Source organism: Mus pahari, chromosome 19, assembly GCF_900095145.1.
Source record: "Mus pahari chromosome 19, PAHARI_EIJ_v1.1, whole genome shotgun sequence".
In the NCBI taxonomy this organism is placed as follows: Eukaryota; Metazoa; Chordata; class Mammalia; order Rodentia; family Muridae; genus Mus; species Mus pahari.
Genome location: NC_034608.1, coordinates 28,616,489 through 28,628,723, shown reverse-complemented (window position 1 = coordinate 28,628,723; position 12,235 = coordinate 28,616,489). Strand labels below are relative to the sequence as shown.

The window sequence follows — 12,235 nt, the reverse complement described above, 5'->3', positions numbered from 1 at the left end:
AAGTCCTGACCTGTCCCTCACTTTGTGCCTGGCCTCAAAGACAATGGGCTAACGTGAGGTCGAGGCCAGGGGTCAGAGGGATATGTGCAAGAGGCGCCAGCTGGCAATCTCTTGCCAGCATCATCTTTGTTCTCCCAAGTCTCATTTCCATCCCCAGAGAAGAGGAAGAAGTGCATCCCATCTCCCCGGGAGCCTTTGCATAGGTGACAGCGCCACATCTCCCATGGCAACTAGAGGTTTCTTTCTACAAATTGCCAAATTTGCCTCCTTGTGGTTAGATCCAGAGTTCTAAGAAGGATTCTGGTCTTGGCCTCCTTTCCCACATCCCAAAGGTGGCAGGGTCCTCGCAATCCCTTGCCTGAAAGGAACAAGAAACCGCTTCACCACTCCTCATGCCCCACGCCCCATGCCTGTCCAGCGCTCACTACAGCAGCTGGGACAAGCGCTGGGGACCCTGCGAGGGTGGTCCCTTCACGCTACAGGACCCCGAACCTCGGCTTCTCCAAGTTCCCTATGCGAGACACCCTGCCGCTGACCCTACCTGCGGAAGAACGATCCTCGGTGCCCCGGGATCCAGCAACGGACAGTCCCGGCTCTGCTCTGCTCCTGGACGCCGGGTCGCAGACTGGAGGAGATGTGCTGCGCTGAGACGCGATGGGGACCCCGACTCCACCCGTTGGCAGCTCGCAGCCCCCGCCCCTCCGGCCACAGCCGCTTCCCTGCCACTCGGTCCGCGCTCCGCCCCTCTCCCTACACAGTCCACAGCTGGGTTCCGTCCCTTCTGGTCCTCTTGGTTCCTTTGGGTCTCCACGCAACGAACAGGGCGGTCTCCTGGTCCTGGCGCCCTCCCGCCTCCCCGCCGCGCCCCGCGTCCCTCCCTCCTTCTCACGCGCTCTCACGCGTTCGCGGAGACCGCGCCTCCCAGGCTGGCTCTGCCACCCTCCCTCGGGGTCCTACCCCCTCCCCTTCTCCAAGGATGTGAGAAAGGGTCTAAGGCTTCAAACTTTTCCGCCCAGACTTCTGTAAGACCGCAGGGAACCGGATGGCAATGAGCACTGCACAGGGACTCCCCTCGGACATCCCACCAGAACAAAGGCCATCCAGTCCTGGCAACTGTGGCAATTGTCCAGACGGAATGGGTGACCAATTTTAAAGCTACAGAAGCCAGTACAGTCATCTCTGTCTCTGCCATTTGAGATTCTGCCCGTAATAGGCTTCAAATTGGGAGTTTGGGCGCAGGACGTTAGGAAAGCATGCCAGGACTATAATGCATTCATTTACCATGAAAAATACAAGATGTGCCTGCCCCCTTAAAAAAAAAAATTTTTTTTTGTCAGCTCTGTAAAATTTACCAAAAGTGGAGAATGTTCTGTTAATTCTGGGATGGTGTGTGTGTGTGCACGCACCTGCATCCAGAGCCCAGCACCGTATCAACAGGCACATGGATAAATGAGTGCATGACTCAAGTTAGTTCTTGTCACATGGGGATAAACAGTACAGCACAAGCCCATGTGACAATGGAGAAACTGCAGATACCTGGACTTAGTACACATTTTACAATTTGCATGTAGGTGTTATTTGAAAAGGAGTGAGTTGGGCCTTTTAAAAGATGATCTAGGAATGTGGAGATAGGTTCAATTGAACTGTTGAATTACCATTAAAATTATGGGGTGGGGGTGGGGCAGGAGGAGATCTGTTTTTAAAAGTTCACTAAGCAGGAAACCTGAATTCCACCTCCTAGAATCCACGTGAGAAGCCAAGTGTAGTTTCAAATCTCCCACAACTACTATGAGGCTTGCCACCAACAGCAGCCAATATGACAAGCCCCAGGACAATAAGAGACCTTGTTGTAAATAAAGTGGACAGGAGAGACACCAGGAGTTGTCCCCCAGCTTCATGTCCTCACGCGTGTGCCCACACACACACAGCATGCACATATAGCATACCCTCACGAAGCTGATGGGGTGTTGATATGGAGATATTTTTTTTCAATATATAAAGACTGGAATTTTTAGTTATTTAAAGATAACTTGTGAAACCATTTGTCAAAATAATCCAACAACATTACCAATCACAATGTATCCTGGCAAGAATGACTGTATATTACAATTCAAACAGGCACTTCATGATCCATTTCTTCTCCTAGAATCTTCTTCACTTAGCAAGATAGAGATATAATGCTGTGTGAGAAATACCATCTACTTTTATGAGGTGTTGTGTGACATTTGAAATCCTAGCTTCCCATTGTACTCTGAGATTCCTAGATACAAGGAAACACTTGAGGATTTGTGCTGTAAAGGTCAGCCTTGGTCACCAGCATTTACAACTGTGTGGACATAAGGCAAACGGTAGCTAAAGTATAATTCTACTCATGGCAAGAGTTTATATTTCCTAACATCAAGCAGCATATATTTCTAAATTGTGGCTACGCACTTGACATATGTTTGAATTATTTTTTTTTTATTAGCGGTGAAGTCATAGGGTAACCTTAAAAAGAGGGGTGCAATATAAAGCATACATGATAAACATGATAAACACTTGCATTTCAACCATTCCCAACACATTCCACACCTGAGTAGCTGGAGGCTGCCGGGAACACACAGCTCGCTCTGATAAGGGCTTTAAAACTGATTATATTGTCTTGGAGTATGGGCAATGTATTATTAAGAATGTCAATATTGGCTCAGCTCACAAAGGTAATTTTCCTCTCTAAACTGAGATATAAATGCTGGTTTGCCGTCGATCCCTATGTTTACATACACGCGTTCCATTCTGAAATAGCAATTATTTTGCTACCATAGAGGCATGTGTTATCTGGCTTTGCCAACCCCTCGAGACAAGCAGAGCCATACCCAGAAGTAAAAGAAGTTAGCTTTCTATGTAAACCCCAAGGGACATGACTACCATGACGTTCTCAATTAAGGCCTTGTTTGTTTTTTTTGTTTGTTTTTATTTTGTTTTGTTTTTTCAGAAAAAAATTTGTTCATTTTCCAGAAAGGAAACTCTGAGAACAAACTTCTCCTCCCCCTTTAGCATACTTATAATCTACCCTCTCTGCAGCTCTCTTTCTCAAAATAACATGACACTGAAGCACAGAAATTATGTCTCTCAATCCATCCTAACCCCCAAGTATTTGCATTTATGCCTCTCTATATTGACTTAGGCCTGTTTCCTTCAAAGATACATTTTAGTTGCCTCTGTAGTTGTATGGCTGTCTGTGACATACACGGTCCTCACACTTACAGATTCAAGGTCTGTCCATCTCTCCGTGTTCACTACTAACACTCACGGATCTCGTGTCCTTCCCTGATGCTTGGCCAGTGATTATAGAAACTTATTTATCTAGCTACACCAGTCAGGGATTTAGTGGCACGATGGACCACAAATATCCAGTGCCCCATAGTGTGAGCTCATCCACACTCTGAACAGACAGTGCTCCTAAGGTCTCAAGTTACTTTCTGAAAAGAATCACTTTGTGTCTTGCACTTTAAGGAAGTTGTGTCTGGTTTATAAACATTGAATTTAGGTCATTTGTCTTTTATACACACAAAGGGTATCACAACACGACACAGTCATGTAACTTAGATGTTTTTCAAATCCTATTTTTAATGATGGTTCTTAAATGCTTTAACCTCCCTTGTAGCCCACCACCAGAGGTAGTGGAAAAGAAAGGATATGGGGGCGGGGTGGGTGGGGTGAAGTGGGTGGGGCAAAGTGGACCTGTTTGGAAAGGTTCTTTAGAGCAACTCCCATCTGTGTTGTCTGGAAATCTGCAGTTCAGTTCACAAGTTAGCAGGTAGTGGCAGGCAGCTCGATCCACTCACAAGCACTTCGTGGATACACCAGCAGTCCAGTTTGGTAGTGTTGAGTTAGCAACAGCACTGCATGACCTAGCAGAGACAGCCAAGCCTCAGCTCTGGCTCCAGTCAGCAGGAGAGACCACCAGGAGAAGTTCTCAGCAGCGCCTCTCTCAGGGAAGCAAAGATCAGTGACGAAAAAACACAGGCTTTGCACAGCTAGCTGTACCAGCAAGCCAAGCTCTGTCTCCATCACTCCACTGAGTCCTACTTATATCCCCCAAACATCACATGTTCTCCACCTGCCTTGCCTCAGCACGCGTCTTGCCTCCGCATGTGCATTCAATCAGCTGGAGTCCGAAGAAGCAGCAGGAAACTGCAGCCCACCACCAGAAGTTTTTTGGTGCATTTCTCTCTATGGAGTCCCAACAAATGCAGCTCAACTATGCAATATAAGGCAGACCGATACATGCAAGTTGCTAGCAAAGAGTCCTTTATCACATGTCCTTTCACATTCGTGCTTTAGCAGAACATCTTCTCTCTTGTGTCTGCTTCAGCGGAATGTCCCTTTATGAGTCTGCCTTAGACTTTTACACCTGTGTCCACTTTAACAAGACGTTCCTTCACGTGTTTACCCTAGCAAAACACCCTCTAAATGACTTTCCAAAGAACCCTTACGTTTCCACTTCACTGTCATATTCTGGATTCGGACCCAAGTGATGTGAGGCAGGAAGGTGCTGTGGTAGATCATTGCATCTGACTTGCTCAACCAGTGAGGAAGAAGAGAGAAAGTGATTTAACCAACTATAAAGTTTCTTACTGAGAATCCCATCTGTACAGCATGCCCCACTACTACCCAAGAGGGACTATGTTAGAAACACAGGCAGCCATCCGAGGCTCACTTACACGCTCTACTTAGATACCCCACACCATCTGTCTAATAAAATGAAGTCAGAACCACAGAGATGCCACCATGATATCATGGAATGCCTGGTCCCTCTGTGAGTGGTGAGGACAATCTGTGACCCACACCCCAGTGTCAGAGGATAACAACAGTACAGGCTGGTTCTGCGAGTGGAAATGTTTGTTTGTTTAGTCCCTTGGCACAGAAATGCTTTCAGCATCTCTATGAAGTTGCTTCTTTATTAGCACGTATGTATTTCGTGTCTGCAGCTTGCTCTGTAACAGCAGAGACATTTAACTCCTTACACCAATCACTTAGAAACTCAATAGGTGTGATGTGTGGATTTTATCATGAGGGCAAACACTTCTTGAAGCAATCTGCTAATCATTGCTGAGAAAAAAAAAAAACATTAAAATTTCTGTCTTTCTGCAATAAAGTACCTCATTAAAACTAATTGTTCTTGTAACATGCACCAGCTAACCCCTCTCTGTTCAGAACAGTCATTCTTAAAATTTAAACTTTCAGTTAAATATGCATTTACTCTATACCAAACATGTTTCATGACACATGCTTCGACAATAAAATGTGATTGTGGTATGACAGCCGTCTTTTCCCAAGAGTAGCTCTCATCTGTCATCAAGGAAGCCCCTCTTTGCAGGGGACAGAGGCCATCCCAGAAAACCACACCTGGCCAAATGCAGAGAACACCTGTTCATGGAGGCTGAGCTCCAGTGGATATGCACAGCACAGTCCCTGCACCTGAGGCTCAGGAAACATCACAAAAGATAGGGAAGAAGGACTGTGAGAGTCAGAGGGATAGGAATTTTCCATGAAATCTTGTCTCTTAGAAAAGTCAAGGATACTTCACCCATGATATCCCAACAGTATGGCTGCCTGAAGAATGTGACCTGAAAATTAAACACCTACTGAGGAGCTAACACAGAAGGGAAGAAGTTGCCAGGTCCTGTCCATAGACAAAGAACTGCGAGTAACTAAGGAGTACTGAGAGCAGGAGAAATGGTCTTTGCCAGGTGTGAACCCCCGGATGGGTTGGTTGATTGTCTAATATCAAGTAGTCAGCTTTAAATCTTATACTTACAAGTAACACTAAAGAGTGTCAGCAGGTTGTACACACACACACACACACACACACGCACACACACACACACAAATAATAATAATAAAGAGACCATAAATTGGAAAGGAGGTTGGGGGAGGACAAAGAAGGGGTTGGAGGGAAGAAAAGATGTAATTATATTTTAATTAAAATGAATTAGCAAGGAAAAAAACCTGTAATAGTAAAGTAATGAAACATTTTTCCCAGTTAACAAAGCAGCCAGAAGGCCAAGTCTAAGTGTGTGGGGTCTGGTGGTGGTTGACAGAGCATCTCTCAGCAAGGGACATAGCAGAGGCAGGGTACTGACCAGCAAGGGGTGTGGTGGGGGAAGGGCTGAGCAGCAAGGGGCATGGTGGGGGGTCCGACCAGCAAGGTCATCACTATGCAAGGTGCCTGGGTTAGCCCAGACACACAGGAGGACAGTGTGGTTACTCTCATGTCTGAAAACGCAGTTCTCTTACTGGCAGGATATAATTTAGCAGCATTAGAAGAGGCAGAATAGATTCGCATGGAAACCATGTGCAGATTCTGAGCTGAAGAATTTCCACTGTGTTAAACGCCAGATCACTTGCCTAGTGTGTCCCACTTTCACTTCTGTGGTAAACAAAGAACATCTTCAGTGTGTGAGCTAGGACCTCAGGACATCTCGCAGGGCAGCGGAGCTCCTTTGCCTTCCAGGATCCTTGGTTCAGCCTACCTAGCAGCCTTCTGGGGCTGGTCCCCCAGGCTTAGCTCTGTGGGGGACTCCTCCACTCCCCAGACCCTAATTCCAGTTTATCCCTCAATTACCCCTATCTCTTCATGTAAGTAGACAATTTACACCCTGACCTAAGTGAACTGCGTTCCCCAAGCCCTGCTCAGAGTCCATCTCCACAGGTTGTAGACTTCCTCCCTAGATCAAATGCAGATCAAGCTGGAGCTGATTTTGTCTGCAACTGAATTCAGTTGGCTCAGGCTGTAATTCTCCAAGTCATTTCTGCTGATAATCATCCGGGGCTGGTCCTTTTGTCACTAAGCCGAGTGGCATATCCTGGTACCCTCTCAATCCTCTTTACTGTTATCTCTACACTTTCACTCTATGCTCAGAGCATAGAAATGGAGGAACACATAATATTGCTGGGAAAAAACAACTCTTGGAGGTTGACATTTTTGCTTCTGTAATACTAGGGAATTAATTTAGTACCTAGCACGCTTATGTTAAGTCCTCTACCTCTGAGCTACAGCCCCAGCCCAACATGTGTGCAATAAACTCTTGATCACCTCTTGATTGGCTAATCAGGGCTCTCAACACGACACACTTGGGAAGACAGAACTCGAGGATTAGCTCTCTCAGATTGCCCCGTGGCAGTGTCTGATCCAATTGATGTAGGAGGGCCACTGTGCACAGTGTCACCTCTGGGCAAGTAGCCCTGGGCTATGTAAGAAAGGCAGCTGAGAAAGCCAGAAGAAACATACAGGTCCTCCACGACTCCCTGCCTCGACTTCCCTCAGGGATAGACTGTGATGTGGAAGCATAAGCCAAATAAACCCTTTCCTCTCCAAGGTGCTATTGATCACAGTGTTTATCTTAGCAACAGAAAGCAAACGAGGACACACCTGAGTCTCACTCATATACTTGGTGATACCCATAGTTATTATGTCTCACAGTAATAAGACAAGGAAGGGAGTCCATTGTTTTAGAATGCTGTAGCTGACATTGTTTTCTCACTCTTGCTTTCAAAAAAATTTTGTGAGGTTCAAGGAGCTCATTGCTGATACCCACTCTTCCTACTTTGTGGGTCTGACCTCTTCTGGGTGTCAAGGGTAAGGGTTTGCTTCATCATTCTCCAAGACTTTGAGTTATACCGTCTACCACAGTCTTAGAACCCACCCCTAAGATGCTAATCTGTCTTCCCCTGGGTCTGAGATGTGGTCTCTGTGGAAAGCTGACTGACTTAGAAATCGAAGGGATGCCTGCCGCAGAGTCCTTGGTGAGTCGCTCAGGATTTTATCCTGTCTTTCACTGAATCCTAAAAATGAGCAATCTCAGCATTCATCCTGAACTTAAGTATAAAATGCTGAGAATCCCCTCCTTCTATTTAAAAATAATCTTATTTCCAGACTTGTTGAAAATTCCCTACCAACAAATATTGTCATAACCAAACATACCAATGCTTCTGAGAGACAGAACAGTGGGTGGGAGAGACTCTGAGACATCCTCCCTTGAATGGGAGAAGTCAAACAAAGACTGTGTGTTCCTACCCAACCTTCAGGTTCTGTTCAACCAAGGGAACCAGACAGATGGTCACGGTCACAGATGTGCCTCTCAGAAGCACTTAACACTCCATAGTAGTCTTGGAAGCTCCTGGGCCTCCGGGATAAAGGATCACAGGCCATCAGCCAGCTGGAGGTTCTCACCACAGGCCAGGTCTCACCACCACACTTTTAAAGAAGAGAAGGCAGCTTTCTACTGATGTCCCATTTATTTCCACCTTGAAACCATGTAATCAACCTCTTTGCTTGGTTTCAAACCAATTGCTCATCACTTCTGAGTATATTTGGAATCTTTTTTCCCTAGGAAATATTTGCCAGAGGACATGAACTATTGTTTCAAATAAATGTCTCGGGGAGAAAAGTTGTAGGCTTCGGGTGTCACTTTTTATGTAACTACTGAGCCTTGCCCCCTGTTAGGAAAATCTTAGAAAATAAAGGCAAAGTCATCCTAGTTGTCTAGAAACAATGATTACACCAGTGGTTTATTAGCACCATCTGCCTTTTAAATGACACTAGGTTTAGAAATGATTATTATTAACACTCTTGAATTTGATCCCACCATTAAGCTCATCTTTAGATCCATACCCTCATGAAAACACTGTGTACCTTGTGTACATCCACAGTGTATATTTATTTTAAATGGAACTAGATTGTGAACAGGGATTCTGCACCATCTTTTTACATTTTTACATTTTTTATTTGTCCTTTCTAAATGGGCAGAAGGAAGTTTACCAAGAGAGATAGGAAGTAGGAATGGGCTGAAGAACACAGGAGAAGCTAAACAGAGGCAGAACCTTTCAGATGGAGGAAGTTGCTGCTCAGCAGCCTGTGGTGTGCCACAGATTTATAATAGGATAGATCAATTACACAAGGGATAGGGATGTATCAGTAGCACAAGGGGTTCTTAGTGAGTGAGTATGGCCCCTGAGTTGGGACCTCGAAGTTGCTTTTAACTTTCTTAGCCAACAGCAAAATAGATGTAAATATTTCATCAGTTGTGCCTCTGGTGAAATAAGTGAATGCTTTTTCTGTGGGAATAATAGCACACACTCTCTCTTCATGTTATTTTAGTCAGGTAAAAAACATCTTCCAGAGAGAGTTTATTTATAGAAACACATAGCAACGTTGTCTAAAACCCAGCCTTTTAGGAACAACTGTAACTAATTCTACCAGTGCTGTGCACCTGTGTGGAATATGCAAGTGAAGTGGTATATGCTTTGCGTCAGTGAGATCCAAAGATGCTGATTTCGTAGGAGTGGGAAACAGAATGGTGTTTGCCAGAGGCTGGGGAGATCAAGGGAGAGGGATCAGTGGGCAGATGATGTATAAGTACTATTGTCTGGGAGAATGTCATGACTCCATTGTAGAGAATGGGGGTTATGCATATAATCAACACCTATTCACTGTGTGTACATGTGCACAGGTATGTGTGGGTGTGCATGAATATGTGTGTGTGTGTGTGTGTGTGTGTGTGTGTGTGTGTGTGTGTGTAGACTAGAGGCTGACAAACCTATATCTTCCTCAATTGATGTCCACCTCAAATTTTGAAACAGTGTCTCTCACTGGACCTGAATCACTAGTTCAATGCAGCCAGACTAACCAGGCAGTGAGTCCCAGATGTCCCCTGCCTCCCCAGCCCTGGCATTATAACCATGTCACTTGGCATGGCTTATACGTGGGTGCCAGGGAGCCAAACTCAGGTCCTCATGCTTGCACGGCCACCTCTTTACTGACTGAGCCAGCTCCTCAGCTCCCACTGTATTCTGGAAACTATGAAAGGAGGAAATATCCAGTTTTCTCACCCCAAAAGCAACCTCAAGAGCAACAGCACTGGTAGTTGGCCGTGATTCACACATCTGCCATCCTGGCTGTCAAGAGGCTGACGCAGAGCAGGAGGAACCCTGAAAACAACTGAGATTGCACAGCTGGATTCTGCCTCAGAGAGGGAATGAGACAAAAAGTGACATCATACCGCTGTTAGCATGTCACGCTCCTCACACAATATAAACATCGACGTCATCATCACAGCTACCTGGCATCTGCGGCTACTTCACCCCACAGCCTGTCGGTTTACATGACCCAGTGAGGGAGAACTTGATGATTCCAGTCCCAGCCTCCAAGCCTCCGAGCCTCTTGACGAGCTCTCCTGTACTTGAGATAAGCTCTGCTTTTAGGCTGAAAGTGCTATTTAAGCTTTTAGTTTATACTGAAAACTCTTTCTTATGATTTTGGCTAAGGTAATGAGGAGAATTCCACTGACCCCACCACGAAGACTGTCTGACCCACTTCAAACCTGGAAGGCATGAAAAAGGGAGGATTCCTTAGGGCGCCATTGCCAACTGCCAGTGTGCAGACTTAAATCCTCCAGGGCACAAGACACGAAGCCTTCGTGGGAGAAAGAGAATGACTATTCAAGTTTGTGGTTCAGTGTTAGAGCACACGTGGGCTACAGACAAATGAGACAGGAACCTAAACATGAATGTGTTCTTTAAAAAAAATGGATAGAAGGGATTTTAGAGAGACTCCCAGAGAAATCGGGCTGGCAGCTGCCCTCAGCTTGGCACAGAGAAGCTTCTCTTTGCAGAAAGTGATGGCTGATGCAGAGAGAATGAGTGACTGATGGACACTCGGTCTTTAAATGGACACCTATACCATTCTCCCCATCCCCACAGACAGGCAGGCAGGCAGGCAGGCACAGAGACACACACACAGAAAGACACACACACAGAGACACACACAGGGATAGACAGATACACACAGATCTACACACAGAGAGACAGACAGACACAGAGACAGATATATGCAAAGACAGACAGACAGACACACACACACATAGGGACAGATAGACACAGACACACAGATACACAAAAAGAGACAGACACAGACACATACAGATATACACAAAGAGACAGACACAGAGGCAGACAGACACACGGAGACAGACACACGCAGAGACAGACAGAAAGAGAAAGACAGACACGCTGAAAGACAGGCAGACAGACACAGACACACAGACACACAGACACACACACAAAGGCACACACAATGACAGATACACACACACACACACACACACACACCCCACACACACACAGAGGAAGAGAGAGAGAGAGAGACAGAGACAGAGACAGAGACAGAGACAGAGACAGAGACTGACAGAGAGACACAGATTCTAGGAGATGAAAGCTAATTTAAAAAGACACTCATTCCATAGAACACATGGGTTCGGGCTCAACCACAGTAACTGAAAAAAGTGCAGAAGGGAAGTTAGATCAGATGTTTAAATATCACTTAGGCAGTTGTTTGTTTTAAATCAGAAGAGATGAGGGTCTTGTATACACAAGCCTGTGTACCGGAGGCTTTCCATGGAGATCTCTGGCCAATCAGTTGCGAGAATTAATGCAAAGGGGATCTAGTGGGAGCAAGGAGCAGGAGTCCTTTCTGTCCCTCCTACTGCTGCTGCTGACTCCACCTCTGTCTCCACCATGTACTCTAAGTCACCCAGCGTGCTGAGTCGGATCAGACTGGGCTGATGAGAGGGCGACTAGCTGGTAAGGGGTGTGGCAGAGCTTCAGGTGGCGTTTCAGGAGAGCAGGTCTCTTCCCAGCTGTTACAGCTCGTATGACAGAAGCTCTCAGACATTGGAGTAGTTCTCATACACCTTTAATCCTTCTGAGTAGGCCTCTTGTATACAGTTTTGGGGTGGGTCAGGGTCTGACAGCAGGTGCTTCTCATTGGCTTAGTCTGAGAGCTTGGGGAAACCTTACTTGCATGTGGGAGGGCTTGGTGCTGCTCCTACATGACTGATGGCCACACACCTCTCTTCAGGGGGCCTGTGGGAGGCTGTAACTGCAACAGGAGCCAGGGGCCAAAGGGGCATAGCCAAACACCTGCCATCCCTTGCAGGCGACAGTCACCTGCTGGATCTCCGGGGATATAGGGTGGGGGTTCTAACTCTGAGCTCAACTAGGACAGCTAACCGCCCCACACTGGTGTGGCCACCACTGTAGGAACACTGTTGCTACAAAATGAAAATAGTTTTAGATGGCTGTGCTTTGTAGATATTCTCCCTGTAGGTGCAGATAATGAAGAGACAAAGGCTGCTGATTGAGATTCAGCCACAAGCACCTTGATCAGGTTAAACTGGTTAAAACTTATGGTGCT

At 46.1% G+C, this 12,235-nt stretch overlaps 1 protein-coding gene across 1 annotated transcript in view; it reads right to left on the bottom strand.

The window, feature by feature from the left end:
• Myo16 (myosin XVI) overlaps positions 1-864 on the bottom strand; it is a 490,479-nt gene extending 489,615 nt beyond the window's left edge. Inside the window, exon 1 of the mRNA XM_021218659.1 lies at positions 542-864. The gene's annotated coding sequence lies outside the window, so the exon portion shown is untranslated. The remainder of the gene's footprint in view (positions 1-541) is intronic.
• Between the last annotated feature and the right edge of the window lie 11,371 nt (positions 865-12,235).